Below are 6,000 nucleotides of genomic sequence, written 5' to 3' on the forward strand. Positions count from 1 at the left end.
TAATAAAGCTTGGCCTAACCAACACCTAGACAGAACTGGATGAACAAAGGGAGACTTTCACTCCTCCAGATTTGACTTTTCAAGTAAAAACATCCAAGTCAGAAAGGCTTGTGATGAAATGTATCATTAAGGACTCCTCCACACAGCCTGCAATCACCTCTCTCATGATGTACACAATCTCTCATGACTCTTCATCTTAGGAGATCGCACACCATGGAATGGATGTGGGGAGCTTAACTCTGGAGGGAGAGCTGAGGCAGGCTGGAGTTCCTAGGAGGGACCACAAGAAGATAGTCTGAAAGAAATGTGTCATGAAAATAATTTCAGGGGAGTAGCAAAGGCAGACAACAGAGGAGTCCTACATCTACTGGTCTATAAAAGAAAAAACTTAGTTATGTAGAAATTCTTTTCTTATCAGTAGATATGTGTGGGAGAACCAAATTCTGTTCAGAATCAGTCTTAATAGACTGCTTAGACTCAGTCTTAACAGAAGCTCTCCAGCCAGACCCAATTAGCTTTTAAAGAGTAAGGGAATCATTAGGAACACCTCCTTTGTTATCTGCAAGCTTAAATCTTCATTTACACCACAACAAGGTTTTAAGTCTCCATAAAATTACTTACGATTTATTTCAAGGTAAGGGACCTCAGCAGAAATAAAGGAGGAAAAAGACCTGGGAGAAGGTATTGTGTTATACCTACATCAAAGTCACATAAATGAAATTTCTCTTCTTGAGAAGATTACTAGTTAAGGAAAAAAACCAAAACAAACCCTTAAAGCTAAAGAAGGATAAAAATCCAGGTTATGTATCTGAAACAAAGTCTCAACAACATTAACTGTGAAATGGGAGAAAAACAGAAAATAAGCTTAAAGTGACAGCCTTAAGGATTCCAAAACAGGTAGCCAAAGACTTTGGACAGACCACTTACTCCCCACTTGGCATTTGTCCCTAGAGGAATCCACAAATACCAATGTTGGGAAAAAACAAACGATGTCAATTCTGTGCACTATGATGCAGAATACCAACTCTGACTGGTGAACATGCCTTCATTAAGCTTTTTTATTTTTAACATTTGCATCCAAGCAACTAGTTTTCACTGGCCTTGTAAGAAGATTTTCTTTTCCCAAAGGCCACCTTCCCCAGAGGAAGACAAAAGTCTCCTGCCTGGCTTCTTGCTGGCCTCTATGGAAGCAGTAAACGAAACTATCCATGTATTAAAATTCAGATGTCCAAAGTAAGCAGGCATATTCATTTATGCCCACCCTGCTCTTCAACACTGATGAAAAACAACTAATAGGATATTTATTGCCTTAATCTAAACAGTTCTTAGGGATCCATACTGAAACAACAGGGTGAAGTTAAAATGGGCCTGCTAAGTGCTGCTAGGTTCCTTGAGAAGTAAAGCTATTCTAAGTAGTCATGATTTTAGCAGAAATGCATCTTTTCCTCTTGTTTCATTGCTTTGGATGCTTCCTTTTTATTGTATTTAAGAAATCAAAAGCTAAGAACTGCCTGGAAATGCAAACTTCTTATAAAGGGACACTGAATTGAGGGGCAACATTCACCATGGAAACCAAAGTTGCGGAATAATCACAAGATCATCAGAACTGAGAGCACCCTGCCTGTAGTGTCTGCATGTTTAAGGACCCATTGTCTCCTCTCCCTCCTTCTGCTCTTTCCTCCTTATTCAAGGACACTGATTCCAAGAAGAACTCTTCTCCTTCCCTCTTGTTCCTTGCCTGCATGCTGGTTGCAAGAACCTTGTGTCTTCTGCTGACCTACACAACACCTAAGCAGGATGGTGGTACAAGTGTGCGTGTATCTGAGTGTGTGTTTTCCTCACAAAGTCTGTCTCTATCTCTGTAATTTACAAATAAATCATTACTGCATACAAATACAGTTTGGCCAGTTATGTATTTTGGGCTAAAACTCTGGCTAACATTTGTGGCTGCAACACGAGTTTATATAAACATCTGCATGTAAATTGGGCAAACATCACCAGTTACAGAACTTGTATTAGGACTATTACAGAACCATGTAGAGCTATTCTACCATTATTCTGACTTCTTTCTAAAACATAAATTGTTAATTCAGGGATGTAAAAACTATTGTTAAGAAGGAGCACCTTACAACATATGCAACATATTCCAAATGTAGCAAAGTCAAAACTGACCTGAGTCCCTCTGACTGCAAAGAATCATAGAATCATTTATGTTGGAAAATGCCTCTAAGCACAATTTATTGTGTTGCATTGTTCCAAGTACTGAAATTAAATGTGATTAACTATATTGATAACAGCATTATATTAGTAAGTGGTGTAACATGACGTTCTGGCAGGAGATACTGCCAATTCACATGAGCTGTTCCATTTGTAGACAAATTATTTGCACTGGAAACCCCCTCACCCTGAAGTAAAGATCTGGAAAGAGTTTAAGTTAAACCTTATATACCCCTTTTAATTGTCTTATCTTTCAGGTTCTCCTAATGACTCACTGCTAAATGGAGCTACTTTTGGCTGGTGAAATCAGGTTGACAAGAACATCTTTAAAATACACCATTTCCACAAAAAAAAAAACCCCGCTTGAAATATTCTGCCTCCTCCAAAAGTCCTTGCTAAAAATGTAACTTCTGAAAAAAATCAAAACCTTTTATCTGCCTGAAAACCAACAATAATTTGGCTTGAAGTCTAAAATACACTCTCTATTTCTAGTTTTTCAGGGAATGTTACATCTTCAACCTAAGTTAAAGGATTTTGAGATGCAAATTAAATATTCTCTTCAAATAAGAATTCATTTTTCATGGAAAAAACGTTAGTGGAAAATTTCAGTCTACTCTGCCATGGACCTTAGAGGACCCAAGTTAATGCAGATTCCACTAGAAGGGAGAGAGGCATATTCCAAGTGTTTCCTTAGTTATTTGGCACTCGGTTTGCAGCCGGGTTGGCACGAATTATTGTCTTCAAAACTTTCAGAATTTTTAAAACTACAAACTTGCCCTTAGAAAACACCTTCGCTTGAGTCAGTGAGACAGGTTTTATGGGACAAGAGCACGTCAGTGAGGCACAGGAATATTCAATTTGCTAGTCCACTGTTTTTCTACTGCAAAAAGTAATGGTAAAATATGATCCTAAAAGAGTAATATTTTCCTATATGCAGAACAAGATAACCTTCATGTTATCAGCTCTGCACAGCTCACTTCCAAGGCCTTGGAAACACATATAAACAAATCCACTTATCTGTGTTTGATTAGGAGGCTTGGTGTACCTCATCCTGTTCAGTTCTACAAAAAAAAGTCTCGCAATGCAAACAATTAAAAATGCATCATTACAGATTCTTAATTGGATTTTAATTCACTACTGCTTTTGAGTAGAGATACAACTTCCACATCCTCTGAGAGCCAATTACTCAGAAAGTTATCCTTACAATGGTGCAGGGTCTCTGCCTTCATTTATGCTGCTCTTCAATGAATGGAAGTTCCCCAGCAAGACCCTTCAGTTTCCTCGACACCCCCTCTGTGAGACAAAGGAATAAGATGGGTCCAAAATCTTTAATCTCAGTTTCAATCAGACACAGACTTCCTGGTGCTTTTGCATGGATTAAGTCATGAACAGTGCAATCAGTTATGTTTCTACATCAGGTTTAACTTAAACTGACTAAATCTGCATTTTTCAACACAAGAAATGAAACCCTACATATGTATTACTCCCTCCTTACATGTAGAACTATATGTTCATATATACTTACACTGCAAATTAACAAACGGTGGAGAGGGAATCAGGGCAGACCACTATGCTCTTTACTCCTCCGTTTATCCACCATTTACTCATCTACAAAATCATGAGAGTATATCATTCATCAATGAATAGAAATGGGAGGAAAAGAGAGATCTATTTGAAGCAATACATTCATCCTGTGGTCTGAAGAAACCACAAGCAAAGCTTGTAGACAGATGCTCTTTAGTGCAGTTATTTCTGCTACTTGTTTCACCATTATCTTTTAGCCCACCACAAGATAAGAGAGGTGGGGGCAGAGATACCTCACAAGGAACCAAACATACCTCATTCATTTCAGCAGCAGTGAACTTAAGTCTCCAAGAGCTGGCAGACCATGAGACTGTAAACTATTATTGCCCTAAATCTCATTTACTACTTAATCCATTCACAGCAATACATCTGCCTTTTTGTACTTCTGACACTGACTTTTGACTTCTTTTCTTGATTTCATGAAAGATGAGAATCTAGTTTAGAGAAAATCAACATTTAATTTTCACTCTTGTACTTTTGGGTGTAATAGTTCCCTTTTGATCTGTACAATTACTGAAGCTCAAATATGGGGACCAGAGTTCTTAGAACAACCCCCAGAAATCCAATAAATTTTTACTCATGCATCAGAATAATTCACGTATTCTAAAAAGAAAAGCGAAACTAAGCTGAAAACTACTGTTGAAAACCACAAAGTTGCAACTAAGAAAATAGAAGAGCATGTTAAATTAGTCGAAGCGTTCCAGAGGGATTTCACCATTCTCCCAATTGTGACACTACCCACGTTTCACTACATGCAGTTAGAATCTGTTCTACTGGTGTATATTAAGAAATCTATTATCCTGGTAGCAGTACATTTCTTTTATAACTGTCATTTACAGTCATCATAAGCCTTCAGTATCAAGAAAGACAGAAAATTAAATCAGATATCACATAAATGCTAGAGCAGAGTAAGAGAGACACCAAACTATTGCAGGGGGACACAGGAATCATTTTTAACAACCAGCCGGAACAGCACTGCCTTCTTCTTCAACAAGTACTTGGTGGGCCTGAAGGCAGTCACCAGCCACAAACTCAATTATCTTCTGTAGCTGCAGGGAAGCGAAAACCAGCGGCGCAGCGCCTGAGGTAGCCGGGCCATCCAGGGATTTCTCTCTGACAGCGTCTGTCAGCCTCGGCACGAAGCTACACGAGGCACGGCGGGAGTGCCAACACAACGACTCCCCGTCACCAGCACTTTCGGGCACCACCTTTGGGAAACATTCCGCGTGTGGGAGGAGTCACGACAGTCGCAGCCTCGGCTCTGAGCTGTCGCTCCCCACGCCAGCTCCGGCCCCACGGCGGAGTTGGCTCCCTCGCCGTGCGGGCGTTCGCGCCGCAGCCGGCGCTGCGGGGGCTGCACCAGCCTGCTGCCGGCCCGGCCGCTCCCAGACACCTTCCCTGCCCCCTGCCAGCCTGGCAGCGAGCTGAGGGAGGGTCGAGGGCAGCCCGTGGCCCCCCGCCCCTGCCACCCTGCCGGGCCGCCGCTCCCCTCGGGGACAGGGCGCGTTCCGTGCCGGCTGCCCGGAGCCCGCCCAGCCCCGCCGGGCCCCGTGCCTCCGGACACGGCTCAGGAAGCGCGGCTTGCGACAGAGGAAGCTCCCTTGGGACACCGGGGCTCTGCAGGGAACGGCGGCCGCGGGTGCCTCCCCGGCGGCGGCTCCGCGGGGAGCACGGGCCGGCTGCGCACGGACCTCGCCGTCCCCTGCCCCGGCTGGGCCCCGGTGCCGCCCCGACTCACCTGCCGCCGCCTCCCGCAGGCGCCGGCCCCTCGGGCTGGCCGGGCCGGTGCTCCCCGGGCTGGAAGCGAGACCGCGGAAAGGCTGAACCCACTTTGCTAACTTTGTTTTGAGCACGGGTGACATAATCGGGCGAGGCGGGCTGGGCCCCAGGGGCGGGACGGCCGGCCCGGCCTCTCTCCTTCCCTCCCTCTCTACCTGCAGCCGGAGCGCGGTTGCCCCGCCCGGTCTCACCTCGCCTTGGGCTGGAGCGACTCGCCCGAGGCGAGATCAGAGAGCCAGGGGAAGGTGAGGAGGGTGAGCCTTCGCTGGTCCCTCTTGCAGCCAGGACTACATGCGTGATGGCTTTCCAGGGTAAGGGTACAGGAAACCTAAACGGCACAGGGCAGGAGGGTATGGAAGAGCACCAGAACGCTCATCCACACCAAGGTCCTAAGGTGGTGACCAGTCCAAATGGAGCTGC

At 44.4% G+C, this 6,000-nt stretch overlaps 1 protein-coding gene across 3 annotated transcripts in view; it reads right to left on the bottom strand.

Annotated features, from left to right (window-relative positions):
- CRACR2A (calcium release activated channel regulator 2A) overlaps positions 1 to 5,728 on the bottom strand; it is a 52,590-nt gene extending 46,862 nt beyond the window's left edge. The window contains exons 1-2 of one of the 3 annotated variants that reach the window (XM_032098864.1): positions 5,540 to 5,727; positions 158 to 270 (exon numbers count right to left, since the gene is read on the bottom strand). The gene's annotated coding sequence lies outside the window, so the exon portion shown is untranslated. Of the gene's footprint in view, positions 1 to 157; positions 271 to 5,539 lie in introns of all 3 variants that reach the window. The other 2 variants (XM_032098862.1, XM_032098865.1) reach the window with 2 other exon arrangements.
- Between the last annotated feature and the right edge of the window lie 272 nt (positions 5,729 to 6,000).

The sequence above is a fragment of the Corvus moneduloides genome, chromosome 2 (assembly GCF_009650955.1).
Source record: "Corvus moneduloides isolate bCorMon1 chromosome 2, bCorMon1.pri, whole genome shotgun sequence".
In the NCBI taxonomy this organism is placed as follows: domain Eukaryota; kingdom Metazoa; phylum Chordata; class Aves; order Passeriformes; family Corvidae; genus Corvus; species Corvus moneduloides.